This window comes from Pipistrellus kuhlii, unplaced genomic scaffold (genome assembly GCF_014108245.1).
Source record: "Pipistrellus kuhlii isolate mPipKuh1 unplaced genomic scaffold, mPipKuh1.p scaffold_m20_p_6, whole genome shotgun sequence".
NCBI classification, from domain to species: domain Eukaryota; kingdom Metazoa; phylum Chordata; class Mammalia; order Chiroptera; family Vespertilionidae; genus Pipistrellus; species Pipistrellus kuhlii.
Window position 1 is genome coordinate 63,386,253 of NW_023425562.1, and position 14,114 is coordinate 63,400,366.

The window sequence follows — 14,114 nt, forward strand, 5'->3', positions numbered from 1 at the left end:
GAGAGGGATCACAGAATCGAATCCATTGGGCATTGTTTCTTTGCTGGTAGAACAAGGAAATGCACTGAAAAGAAATTATTTAGACCACTGAACCCATATCCTTTTATCACAACCACTCTGTGGGCCAGCCTCTTCCACAGTGGCTTGAGAAACATAGAAAGTTTCTATTCTGTGTTTTTAATTTTCTAACCCATCAAAGGGTTAGAAATCTTAACAAATTTATTGTGCATTTATGAGGCTCAATTCCAATGCACTTAAACTCTATCATAATTCCCCATGGAATTAATTACCGTATATGCATATGAAATCTTATTATGCTTTCTAATGTATGTAACTTTGTGAGCAAGTTTGCATTGGAAGATAATAATAAACATGCCAAATATGACAATAATTTTTATAATAATATTAGTGTATTTACTCTGAATATTTACAAGCACTCCTCTGGAAAAAATAGGGATAATTATTATTAATAATATTAAATTATATGTAAGTATATCATGTATTGTTGGTTATGATTTGTATGTTTCTTAAAGCTCCTAGTCGATTAGAAAAAAAAATTTAATCTTATTTCAGAGAGGGAGAGGGAGAGAGAGATAGAAACATCAATGATGACAGAGAATATCCTACTGGGGATAGAGCCCACAACCCAGACATGTGCCCTTGACTGGAATCAAACCAGAGATGCTTCAGTCTGCAGGCTAACGCTCTATCTATTGAGCCAAATTGGGTACGGCTTCTAGATTTTGATGGTCAGGTAAAATAGAGTATGCTCAGTTAAATTTGAATTTCAGATAATTGCATAAGTATATCCCCCCAAAATGTGCAAGATATATCAAACAATAATTTACTAAATTCTGATTTCATCTGCATATTGTATTTTTATTTGATAAATCTGGCAACTCTAAGCACATTGTATCTCCAGCCTTCATAGTTCACGCTTCTCTTTTTCTGATAGTTGACTGACCTGCATTGTACTCTGCCAATAGTATGACATCTTAGCTCCTAAATGGACAATAATGTTTTTCATGTTTGGTTCAAAGTTGTAAACCTTTATTTTATTTTATTTTATTTTATTTTATTTTATTTTCATCCCGACCCAAGGACATGTTCATTGATTTTAGAGAGAAGAAGGGAGATGGGGGAGAGAGAGAGAGAGAGAGAGAGAGAGAGAGAGAGAGAGAGAGAGAGAGAGGAGAAACATTTATTGGTTGCCTCTCTTACAGACCCTGACTGTGAATCAAACCTGTGACCTTTCAGTGTGTGGGGCAACACTCCAACCAAGCCACTTGGCCAGGGTCAAAGCTGTTCACATATATTTTATAGACATATATTCTTAGGCACTATTTTAGAGAATATGGATTGTGTTTGATAACATGGAAACTGATTAAAGTGTACCTTTTCAGTCATATGATTGCTCTATAGGAAAATAAAGATAGTAAGTATCATAAAAAAGAGGAGCAAACCATAAGTTTGGAATTCTAGTTTCAACTCTGAATCAATCTCTGAATCTATATATTATCATTTGTGTGATATGAGTCTAGATATACTCATATCACACAAATGATAATATATAGACTGTCACAAATTCACTGCATTAGTGATCCAAATTATTTTCTCCTTCGTGTATACACACCTTGCGATATACAAAGTATGTAGTCTATTTCTGTCCCTATTGATTCCTCATGTGGCCATGGGACCAATTTTTGCCACTGATATGTTAGCAGGTAGGACATACACACAGAGTCTTAAAAACCAACTGCACTTGAATGTTTCTCCTTCCACAGGTGCATGTCTGCCTTCGCCATGAGAATATGCCCGGGCTAGCCTGAGAAGGGATGGGAGAGTGAGGTGGAGAAGAGCAGTTAGCCTCGTGCATATCTGTTTGTCACCCAGAAGAGGGAATAAATAGATTCAAGGATTTTATTTTTCTCTGACAATCATTACTCATCATTTGTATGTAGATACCGGCAAGGTTTCAAGTAAACATATTCACACATGCATATTGGAGTCTTAACCTACATCTGATCTGGCCCTAGAAATCTGCACATACCAAGGAGTTGGGGATACACTTTATTTTTCATACTGCATCATCCCTTCCAAATTTAAAGAAAATAAAGAAATGGGGAACTATAGGATAAAAAGCAAATAAAAATAAAGGGTGAGTGCTGGCCCATGTGGTAATTATTCCATGGGACATGTGAAGATATTTTGTTATATGGCCATGACTTTGGCTGAGAATGGAAATGAACACTGCATGGAGCTTATTTCATGCATGATTATCTCTGTCTGACTTTTTCTTTATGGACATTGAAGAACAGAACAGGAACATATGAGTGCCTTTCTGTTTGGAACTGTCTTGGCAAAATATTGAATAGTTGTCTCAGCTCCACATATTTGTGCACTGAACTTTTTTTCTGACTTATAACTGAAAGACCTGTTTTTGTTATTTATAAAGAGGGAATCATCCAGGTCAGACAAAGCTTAGGGCTGATAGCTCTTCTTGTTGGCTGTGAGAGAAGGAAGAAAAGTAAGGATTTAAGAAGTCTCATTTCAGGACTAAACCTTTACCAGGTCTCCATATACTCCTGTAGAGCAGGTAAACTGAGCCCTTCCAAAGGGTAACTTGTGTTTAAGCTGGGCTTAAATAAAACACAGAAAGTATCATGGCCCAACTTTCTAATTAGACTTGGACAAGGGTAGAACAGTATGTACTCAGAAACTAGTAAAAATACTACTACTACTAATTTCACATTGCTAAGCAACCCTAGTCTAAACACCAGGAGAACTCAGAATAATGAAAGTAGATGAAAGGAGTGCATTTTCTTCAAAGTTTCTAACTCTGGAAAAAATTCCTAGAAATAATAGGTATGTTGTGAAAAAAGATCTTGTTGACAACACAACAATTCATTCACTTCCTAAAGTATGACTAGTCATATACTGTACTTCAGGACAAACAATAAGGCTATTGTTTGAATGGAAAAACAGCCAATTTGTTGGAAGGGGGAAAGGTAAAAATATTCTATAAGCTTATTTTGTTTTGTTTGGCCACACATCTTTTTTTTTTTTTCCTCACCAGAGGATATTTTTTTCCATAGATTTTTAGAGAGAGTGGAAAAGAGGGAGGGAGAAAAAAAAACAAAAAACACATCAAAGTGAAAAAGACACATTGATGGTTGCCTCCTGCATGCCCTGACCAGAGCTAAGAGCCTGCAACCGAGTTACATGTCCTTGACGGGAATTGAGCCTGGGACCCTTCAGTCTGCAGGTCTACGTTCTATGCATTGCGCAAAACCAGCTAGGGCTACAAATCATTTTCCATGTAGTCTTAAAAGATGCATTTAATAACTCTGACTAGTGTGGCTCAGTTGGTTGGGCATCATCCTATGAACCGAAGGATGCCTGTTCTATTCCCAATCAAGAGCTCAATCCCCAGTGTTGTACTCTCAAATTCATGTTTCTCTTTCCTTCTCTATCTATTCCTCTCTGAAAAATCAATAAATGATTCTTAAACACACACACACACACACACACACACACACACACACACACACACAAGACACATATTTAAAGATTTGGCCACTCATGAAAGCAACGATTCCTTCCAGTTTTATTGCTGCTTTTGGGTGGGATTGTTTTTTTTGTTTGTTTGTTTTTGCTTTTATGGGTTTAGAACCAATGGCCCAATATTCTCACAAAGTCAGGACAGTAAGGTCCCATATAATATTTGATTTTTTCTAGAATGCAAGCATTGGGGGTTTGTGGGTAAAAATCCTTCAAAGATGACAGCACAATATGACCCAGGTCTATGATGAATGAAGCCTCTGGTAAATTCAGTTTATGTTCCAATTAGAAGACTTTGCCAGGGTAGCCTTGTGGTGTGAGCTCCATCCTTTCTTTATTCTGCCTCAATTTCTTGGCTGATGGGGTCCAATTATTATGGTTTAGGGAGGAGAGGAGAAAGAACCTGATACTTTGGTGGGGGGGGGAGGATAAAAATTTGGAAGGCCTTGTGCCAAGTGTAGGGCTGCATTCATGAGTTCTATAGAATTAGACAGTTCTCTAATGGTGAATGGTGTTTGATATTTACAACATGGGTTTAGGGTTATTATTGATCTCCAAGTGAATACTTCTTATACAATGTTTAGGATCTATTGTAATCATTCTTTTCTTACCTAAATGATACCTCAATGGCTTAATGTTTTCGGTAGATTTCTAAACCCAGGGATCTATTTTGTTTTTTTCATTTTAATTTTGATTTATTGATGAAAGAGATAAAGAGAGAGAGAGTGAAATTTTTGTTTTTGTTTTTTATACATTATTGGTTGATTCTTGTATTGTGACCTGAACAGTGATAGGACCCAAAATCTTGGCATATTCGGAGAACACTCTAACCAACTGAACCACCTGGCCAGGGCTCCTAGGGACTTGTTTTTGTTTAATTTTTATTTAAAAAATAAATCAATATGGCCCAATTTGTATGTTCTCTATAAGCACACACTAAATAGGCTCTCTCCAACTTGCTCCTCTAAGTGTTTGTCCTTCCATTCCTGTGAAGTAGCTGAGTATTTCTAAGAAAGATTTAGTCAAGTCCTCAAGTAGTAGGTGTTGGGGATTCAGCCCTTATATTCTGTCTACAGAAAACTTTGTGGGTGCCAGGGTAAGACTGGATGCTTCTTCCTACATTTGTTTATAGGTTCCTCCCAAGTATTTGGATCTTTCTGGTTTCTATTAGAATGTCTGCGGCTGAGCGCAACCATGTGAGCAAAAATAGTTCGGGGGAAAGCAACCTCAGACAGACTGCAATGAACTGGGAGTTTCAGCCTGAAATATCTGCATTGTCATCAGTCAGGGCTAAAAGGAGGTCAGTGGATGTTTCTGGATTTGAGGCATAAGCAGGATATGAAATCTTGGAAGGTTTTGATTCTATTGATATCCATGTGATTTGGGTTTTTTTGCTAATAATTCTTGCTGCTAACTTTGAATGCCAGAGTAAATAACAGTAGGGGGTGTGCAGGGAGGAACTCTCTGGATCTCATTTAAAGAAAACTACAAGAAGATTTTTCCTGCCAACCTGGGCTTCATTTTTCAACCCACAACTGAGCAACTTGGAGACAGAGACAGATATGCTATAGTTTGGCGGACTGTTCATAGAAGAAGAGTCACCATTTCCAATTAAATTTTTATGTGTTGGTTTCATTGCTGATATGATGATTGTTGGACCATTCCCTGTTTACCATGTGCTCCTCGTAAACTGTCATTCTGTTCCTCCCAACAATACTTTGAAGTAAGTATCATCACTAACCTCAGTTTCCAGATGGGGCAATGGATGCACAGATAGTAAGATTTGCTCATGGAAAGTGGGCATCTAAGTTAGAGAGTCTTAAGAGGTAAATTATGGAGCTGGCTGATCATAATAAAGTTTGTGGGATACTGGAGGGTGTCAACGGCTCCTGCTAACACTATCACTAATTAACAGATAATAGGAATTGACTCCACCCCTATTTGTACAGCTATTTTGTTATTTCTCAGAAATGTTTCTTTTTAATTCATTGAAATGATTTCTGGACTTTAGAGATATACTGTGTTTCAAGGAATTGACAAATCTTGTCTAACACCTTTTTTTTTTTTTTTTTTTTTTTTTGGTGTGTGTGGGTACAGTGAGTATAAATTGGGTACTCCTGTTTGAAATGCCCTGCAGGTTAGACTACAAGATAAAGATGTGTGAGGAGGGAGGGAGTGTAGCCCAGCATAGTGATGATGACTATAAGCTGTAATATCACTACCATCATGACACTGATTTTTGCCTTGAGCAAGTTAAGTAACCTTTAGATGCCTCAGTTTCTTTGTCTGTAAAATGAAATAATAATAGAGCCCACTTCATAGATCATTATGTGTCTCAAAATGAAAGTGCACAATAAACATTAGATATTTTTAACCATTCTTAATCCCATACTAAGTTAGTGTACTTTTTAAACAAAGTTTGTTCATAGATGGTATACCGTTGTGTAAATTCCACTCATTGAACTTCACCTGAGGTTGATATCACCTTCTGCAATCCAGCAGGTTGGAATCATAAGTGTGATCTTCCCTTATGTCTCTGAAGTTACTTGCTTTCTATTCCCCAATTAGCAGTATGTGGCACCTCCCACTCCCACGTGGACCCAACCCCCACTCACAACCTCTCTGGCAGCTGTTCCATAAAGGTTCCTTTTCCCCATCAGTGCACTTTGGTATCGCTCCAGATACCCTGACACCAGCCATGACCTGGTTTTCCCTGCTCACTCCTGTGTCCTTTTCTTTTCTGAGAAATTCTTTAAATGATCCACCACTTCCAGCATTTATCCCTGACCAATATATTAACTTCAGATTTCCTTTGCTCCTCACTCACAGCCTTGAGCCAGTCTCGAGTCTTTAAGAGTTATAGGTTTGCCACATTGGGGATACACAACATTTTCAATAGACAAGTGCTTTTCATATTGGGGAATCTCACTATAGTAGAGATTCCAAGTTAATGGATCTGGGATGGAGCCTGAAATTCTGTATTTCTAAAAGACTCCCTGGCAATACTGAGCCTGCTTTGAGGAGACTTCCTTAAGAACCTCTTAACTCTTCCCTCTGCCTTTCATCCTGGCTTCTCCAATTGTCCTACTGCCAGAGCTGTTCCTTTAAACCAGGGGTGGTGACCCTTTTTTTCTGCCAACAGTCATTTGTATATTCATAACATTGTTTGCAGGCTATACAAAATTGTCAATTTAAAAATTAGCCTGCTGTATTTGGTCAAACATTTAATTATCCCACGCCTAATGTCTAATGCCTTGGCAGGACCAAACCAAATGATTTTGTGGGCCTTATAAAGCCCGTGGGCTGAACGCTCCCTACTAATATCAGTGGCCAGTCCTGCTTAAACACACCTGTTTATTTCTCCCCATGGCTTATAGAAAAATACAAACATGTTTGTGGAACATTCAAGAAACCTACTTGAAATCCCAATATTCAAAGACCAGCTAAATAATAACTCCCCCTCTCCAAATTTCCTCCTCTCCTGGTTGACCTTACTCATCCTCTTGCACACAGGTGTCCTAGTTTGCACCTCTGATAAGCCCTTCCATCCCTATTCATTCATGGATTGTAGGAGTTTGTTCTTCCCTCTGCTCTGAAGAACTCTTTGAGGGATTACCTTTGTAGTCCCAGTCTAAGCACAGAGCCAAGATATGGCCAGCATTCACTAAATGTCTGGTCATGTGAATTGTGTTAGATTCTGAGTAATAAGGGTGTGCCCACAATAGAGCCAGCAGCGTGACTGTGATGGATGGTTTTATTGTAAATCATTTTTTAAATTGGGGGTGGTGGGACTGATATATAATAGAGCTATGCATACCAGATTCATAACAGAGGATAAGGGAACTAAGCCTCAATGCAGAATTCTAAACTCCTATTGAAGGTTACTATTGGCTTTCCTCTTGTGTAGATAGCTACTGCTTCAAAATAGTATTGTTTCTGTGATACCCTGGATCCGACGGAAATTTACCATTAATATCTAGGTGTTGGTGGTAGAGGGTTGATAAGATCTTACTGATTCTATCTTCATGGCTATCTGATTCTTTTTTTCTCTTTTTTTCTCTCTGTCTCTCTCTCTCTCTCTCTCTCTCTCTCTCTCTCTCTCTCTCTTTTTTATTTTTTTATTTTTTGTCTTTGATATAGTCTTAGAACTCTATGTGCAATGATTCACCACTTTAGGAAAATGAATCATTTTCCTCCATTATAATCTAATTAAATTGCTTATATATTTATTTATGTTCATAAAATTGTAAATTTTTTTTTAAAACATCACTTATTTTATGTATCAGTGGCCAACTTTTAAAATGAGTTTAGTTACTATATTTTTCCTGAATCACAGAATTATTGGTTCAAACTCATTCTCTATGGTGCATTCATAATGCCAGCTGGCAACACCTAGTTAAAGAGATTCAAGTAAGTTTTCCATTCTCTTTGAGTACATACATCCAAAGAAAGCTGGGAAGAGTCCCACAATTCAGGATTAACATGAGTTAGACATAGCATGGATCCCAATATCTTATTTTAATATCTGGTTCAGCCACTATATAGTATGTAATTTTACACTGACCACTGTAGCTCCATGAACCTTGGTTTCCTCAGTTACAGTAGGACAAAGCTAAAAAAAAAAAGTATTCATTCAGAAGTATGTATTGAGAACCTACCACATGGTAGACCATGCGATATATTTGCAAACCAGGTAGACATGTCCCCCATCCTCAAGGAACTCTTAAGATATATATGTGTCCCAATTAGGTGAGAAGTGGGATAAGATGCTAACTTGGGAGCTAAGGAGATGGAAGTTTCCTAGATTCATGAGCTCTCTGTTCATATCATATTTAACTGTTTGACATTATACAAAATCAGCAATATCTGTCTTATCTTATGCTTTAGGGTCTCTGTCTATGCATAAACGTGACTCTTCTTGTTTTACCTTTCCCTGCTTATTATTTGAGACTTACCTAAGGAATTACTTTACATGACCAGATCTCTCTGGGGTAGGAACTCTTCCTCAAGTACCATAGCCTGTGTCCTCGAATTTTATCTTAGCTCCATATTACAGTATCTGTTTATGCATCTGCCATCCCACTAGATATAAACTGTTGAAACAGTTATTTCTAAATCTCAGTTATACTTAAAACTACTACATAGTGAACAAAATAACTATGAATTAGTTAGTGAACTAATTAATAAGGGCCAATAACTAATTAAATATTGATGCTTGATAATGTTAGTACTTTATATCATAATTTAATAGAGTTCAAATTATTCTAAATCTTTTTTTTCTGCCAGGGCCATTTGGATATTCATAAGATCATTCATGGGCCATGCAAAATTATTAACTTAAAAATTAGCTTGCTATGTTTGGTCAAACATTTAATTAACTCACCCCTAATGCTTTGATAGGGCCAGACCAAATGATTTTGAGGGCCTTATATGGCCTGCGGGGTGGTGGTTTCCCACCCCTGTTTTATAGCAAGGTGGTTAGTAACACTCATTTAATTATATAAGGTAGAATGCTACAGCAGATGTGTCTATTCTTTATAACAAAGGCTCAAATATGATGAGTTTCAGTTTGACAATCCATTTTTATTTCATTCATTCAGCCTTCCTTGCCCGTCTGAAAGCTGGTCTGACTTTGGACTTAGAGCCCTGGTTGAATCTTTTACTCTTATTTGACCCTCTCATATCCTGCTTTGATTTTCTATCTTTTTAATTTGTGTATGATCTTTACCAATGCTATTGTGACTGCCCCATACAAAAGTATAGTTTAATGGATCTTTAAGAAATTTATAGCACCCAGCCATTAAGTACTAACTGGTCTATCAGCTGGATGTAGCCAATCAGGTGGGCAATATACCAACATGTGATATGCAATCAATGAGCCTTTGGGAAGGAGTGAACACTCAAGTTGGATGTAGTTTAACATTCACCAGATATATCTTTATTAGTTAAATATTCACCAATCTGAATGATCACAGAAGGGTGGTGAGAATTATGACACAGAGGAGCAATGTGTTGTTCTTTTCCAACCACAACTGTGCCAGAATCACCTGTGGGCTTTTAAAGCATCTGGATGCCCAGACCCTGTCCCTAGAGAATCTATCTTGGGAGGTCTGAGGCAGAACCACACCACCATGTGCTTAAAATCCTGTGCAGACTGCACTGGAAAGAAGTCAGGGTTGAAAAATCTCTATTGTGAACTTCAGAGAGTTAGGAGATATTTGCCCCAAGGACTTTTTGGTTCCCTCAAGAGATGTGCAACTGTTATTACTTTAAGAAAAAGTGGCCCTGAGGGCCTCAATTGTCTTAGTTGATGAGAATATCTCTTTATTTTAAGCCTTTTTTGTAAGAGTTAAAAAAAGAGATTTACTGAGCACAGAAACTATGAGTTAATTAAAATCAACCATTAAGTTGAAGCAGAAATGCTAGCAGTTTACTGATTTGCTGACAATTAACATACTGGAGTAGGGGGAGATGAACCAGTTACATCCTATTTGTTATAGTAATAGTGGGTAAATAAATGAGTAGATCTTTTAATTCTGAAACAGAATTTTAATGCATTTAATGTAATTTTAAATGTATTCATGGACTTTCTCTGAAGGTCTGAAAAACAAGGATTCTGTGTGGTCTAAAGAAAAAGGACCTTGGACCTTGGACCTACTCCCAGGGCTGCTTCTGACCACACATATGACCTTGGGTTATGATTTAACCTCTTGAGGTCAGTTTTGTTATTTGTAAAATGTGTGGGCTATATTAGTTATTTTCTAAGTCCCCTCCCAACTTAAAATTCTATAAGTTAATGTAATTTTTAGAATTTCCTTATACTTTTAAATACCTAACAAGATAATATTTTCCCTATCAAAAAATAAAAAAGAAGTATACTTTGCTGGTTATGTTTCTCTCTGAATCTTGGGAATCAAGGTAGTTTGTGTTGGTTCACTAGTGGTTCCAAATGTAGACTAAAACAGAAATCTTTGTTAATCACTTGGCATTTTGTTATTGACATTTATGGGAAAAAGCTAAGTCCAAATGACCTCAAATAATGGCGCATTCAGCTTAGTTGAGCAAACTTATTCTTTTGAAATTTTTTTGAAGATTAATATTTAGAGAGGTCCAAAAATTGTATCTATACAGTTTGATAGGTTTTTTTTTTCCAAGGTGACATATCCCAAATTAATAAATAGAACATTACTGGTGCACTGGTGTCACCCCATTATAATCCCTTTCAATCACTATTAATAAAAAGTTTACCACTGTTCTGACTTGTAACATTACAGATTTGTTTTTGCCTAGTTTTATGCTTATTTGTGTCTGTGTTTTTCGTGAAGATTGTAATTTGAAATTCATTCAAATGGTTTTACGACTTACATTTAAAAGTTTTATCCATTTTGAGTTTATTCTTGTGCATGGTGCAAGTTCGTGGTCTAGTTTCATTCTTTTTTTTTTTTTCTCTTTTTTTTTTTTTTTCATGTAACTGTCCAATTTTCCCAACACCATTTATTGAAGAGACTTTACTCCATTATATGCTCTCACCTTGTTTGGCAATATTAATTGAGCATGATGTTTTGGGTTGATTTATGTGGTCTCTGTTCTGTTTCATTGATCTGTATGCCTGTTCTTGTGCCAGTACTAGGCTGTTTTGATTACAGTTGCTTTGTAGTATAACTTGATATCTAGTATTGTGATCCCTCCAACTTTGTTCTTCTTTTTCAAGATTGCCGCAGCTATTTTGCTTCCATATAAATTTTTGGAGTATTTATTCTGGATCTGTGAAATATGCCATTGGTATTTTAATAGGGATTGCATGGATCTATAGATTATTTTGGATAATGTGGACATTTTAATGATGGTAATTCTACCAATCCATGAACATGGTATATCTTTCTACTTGTTTATATTATCTTCTATCTCTTTTTTCAATGTCCTGTAGTTTTCCTAGTATAGGTCTATTTCTACATATGTTAATTTTTTTGTTGCAATGGTAAATGGGATTGTTTTTTAGTTTCTTTTTCTGAGAATTCATAATTGGTGTATAAAAATGCAATCAATTTCTGGGTATTAATTTTGTATCCTGCTACACTGCTAAATTCCTTTGTTAAATCTAGTAGTTTTTTGTGTGTGAAGTCATTAGGGTTTTCGATGTACAGTATCATGCCATCTGTGAAACATGACAGCTTTACTTCCTCCTTTCCAATTTGGATGCCTTTTATATTTTTCTTCTTGTCTGATCACTATGGTTAAGATTTCTAGTACTATGTTGAATAAGAGAGGTGAAAGCAGACATCCCTGTCTTGTTCCTGTTCTTAGGGGTAATTGTTTTAGTGTTTGTTCATTGAGTATGATGTTGGCTGTAGGTTTGTTATATATGGCCTTTTTATGTTGATGTATGATCCCTCTATTCCCAGTTTGCTAAGAGTTTTTATCAAAAATGGGTGTTGAATTTTGTCAAATGTGTTTTCTGTACTGATTGATATGATCAGATGATTTTTGCCTTTTATTTTGTTTATCTGATGTATCACATTGATTTGCAAATATTGTCCTGGCTTTGCATCTGTGAAATAAATCACACTTGGTCATGGTATATGATCTTTTTGATATATTGATGGATCTGATTTAGTAATATTTTGTTGAGGATTTTAACACCTCCGTTCATCAGCGATATTAGCCTGTGATTCTCTTTCTTTGAGTGTCATTATCTAGCTTTGGAATTAGGGTAATGCTGACCTCATAAAAAGAGTATTCCTTCCTCTGGGATTTTTTTGAATAGTTTGAAGAGGATAGGTGTCAGTTTTTCAAACATTTGGTAATACTCTCCTGTGAAGCTGTCTGAACCAGAGCTTTTGTTTGCTGGGAGTTTTATTTTATTTATTTATTTATTTATTTATTTATTTATTTATTTATTTATTTTTATTGCTTCAAATTAATCAGTTGTTATTGACTTGTTCAGGTTTCCTGACTCAGTTTTAGAAGACTGTATTTTTTTTTTTAAAAAAATTTCCATTTCATCCAGGTTGTCCAACTTGGTGGACTATGTTGTTTCTTGATTTTCCCTGGTTTGATATATCTGACTTGCTCTCTGTGCCCCTTGGAGCCTCTCACTGGGCTTCAGACATACATCTTCTCCCTTTTCTCAACTGTCATCTCCTAGGGCAAAGGAAACAAAGGGGAAAATAAACAAATGGGACAATATCAAAATAAAAAGCTTCTGCACAGCAAAAGAAACCATCAACAAAATTAAAAGGGAGCTCAATGTATGGGAGAACATATTTTCCAATGATACATCTAATAAGGAGTAAAATATCCAAAATACGTAAGGAACTCATACGACTTAACAAAATAAAAATAATCAAAATAAAAAATGGGCAAAGTACCTAAACAGACACTTCTCCAAAGGGGACATGCAGATGGCCAAAAGACATGGAAAAAAATGATCAAAGCCATTTGATCACAATGAGCTATCACCTCACACCTGTCAGAATGGTTACCATCAACAAGTCAACAAATGACAAGTGCTGGGAAGATCTGAAGAAAAGGGGACCCCAGTGCATTGCTGGTGGGAATGCAGACTGGTGTAGTCACTAAGGAAAATAGTATGGAGTTTCCTAAAAAAATTAAATATGGAACTTCCACATGACCCAGTGATTCCACGTCTCAGAATATATCCTAAGAAACCAAAAACCAATCAGAAAGAATATATGAACCCCTATGTTCATAGCAGCACAATTTACAATGGCTAAAATCTAGAAACAGCCCACATGCTCATCAATAGATGAGTGGATAAAAAAACTGTGGTACATTTGCACCATGGAATAATTTATAGAAGTAAAAAAAGGAGACAGCATGGAGGGACAACATGCTTTTTATTTTGATATAGTCTCATTTGTTTATTTTCCCCTTTGTTTCCTTTGCCCTAGGAGATGCCCGAGTATTATGCTAAGCCAAATAAGCCAGTCAGAGAAAGACAAGTATCACATGATCTCACTATCATGTGGAATCTAATCAACAAAAAAGATCCAGAGACACAAATATTTTTTAACTTTTTTATTAAGGTATTACATGTGTACATATCTTCCCATTGTCCACCCCCCCTACCCCACTCCCATACATGCCCTCACCCCACAATGTTTTGTGTCCACTGGTTATGCTTATATGGATGCATGGAAGTCCTTCGGTTGATCTCTTATCTCCCTCACCTCTCCCTAACCTTCCCACTGTAATTTGACAATCTGTTTGATGCTTTACTGCTTCTGTATCTACCTTTTTGTTCATCAATTTATAATGTTCTTTATTATCCACAAATGAGTGAGATCATGTGGTATTTTTCTGTCATTGACTGGCTTATTTCACTAAGCACAATGCTCTCCAGTTCCATCCAGGTTGCTGCAAATAGTAAGAATTCATTCTTTTTTATGGCAGCATAATATTCCATTGGAGACACTGAAATATTTAACAGTTAAATATATTTCAGAGGGAATGCAGGGAGGATGAGTGGGTAGGTGGAAAGAGATTAACCAAAGAATTTATATGCAAAAATGCATAACCCACAAACAATAGTG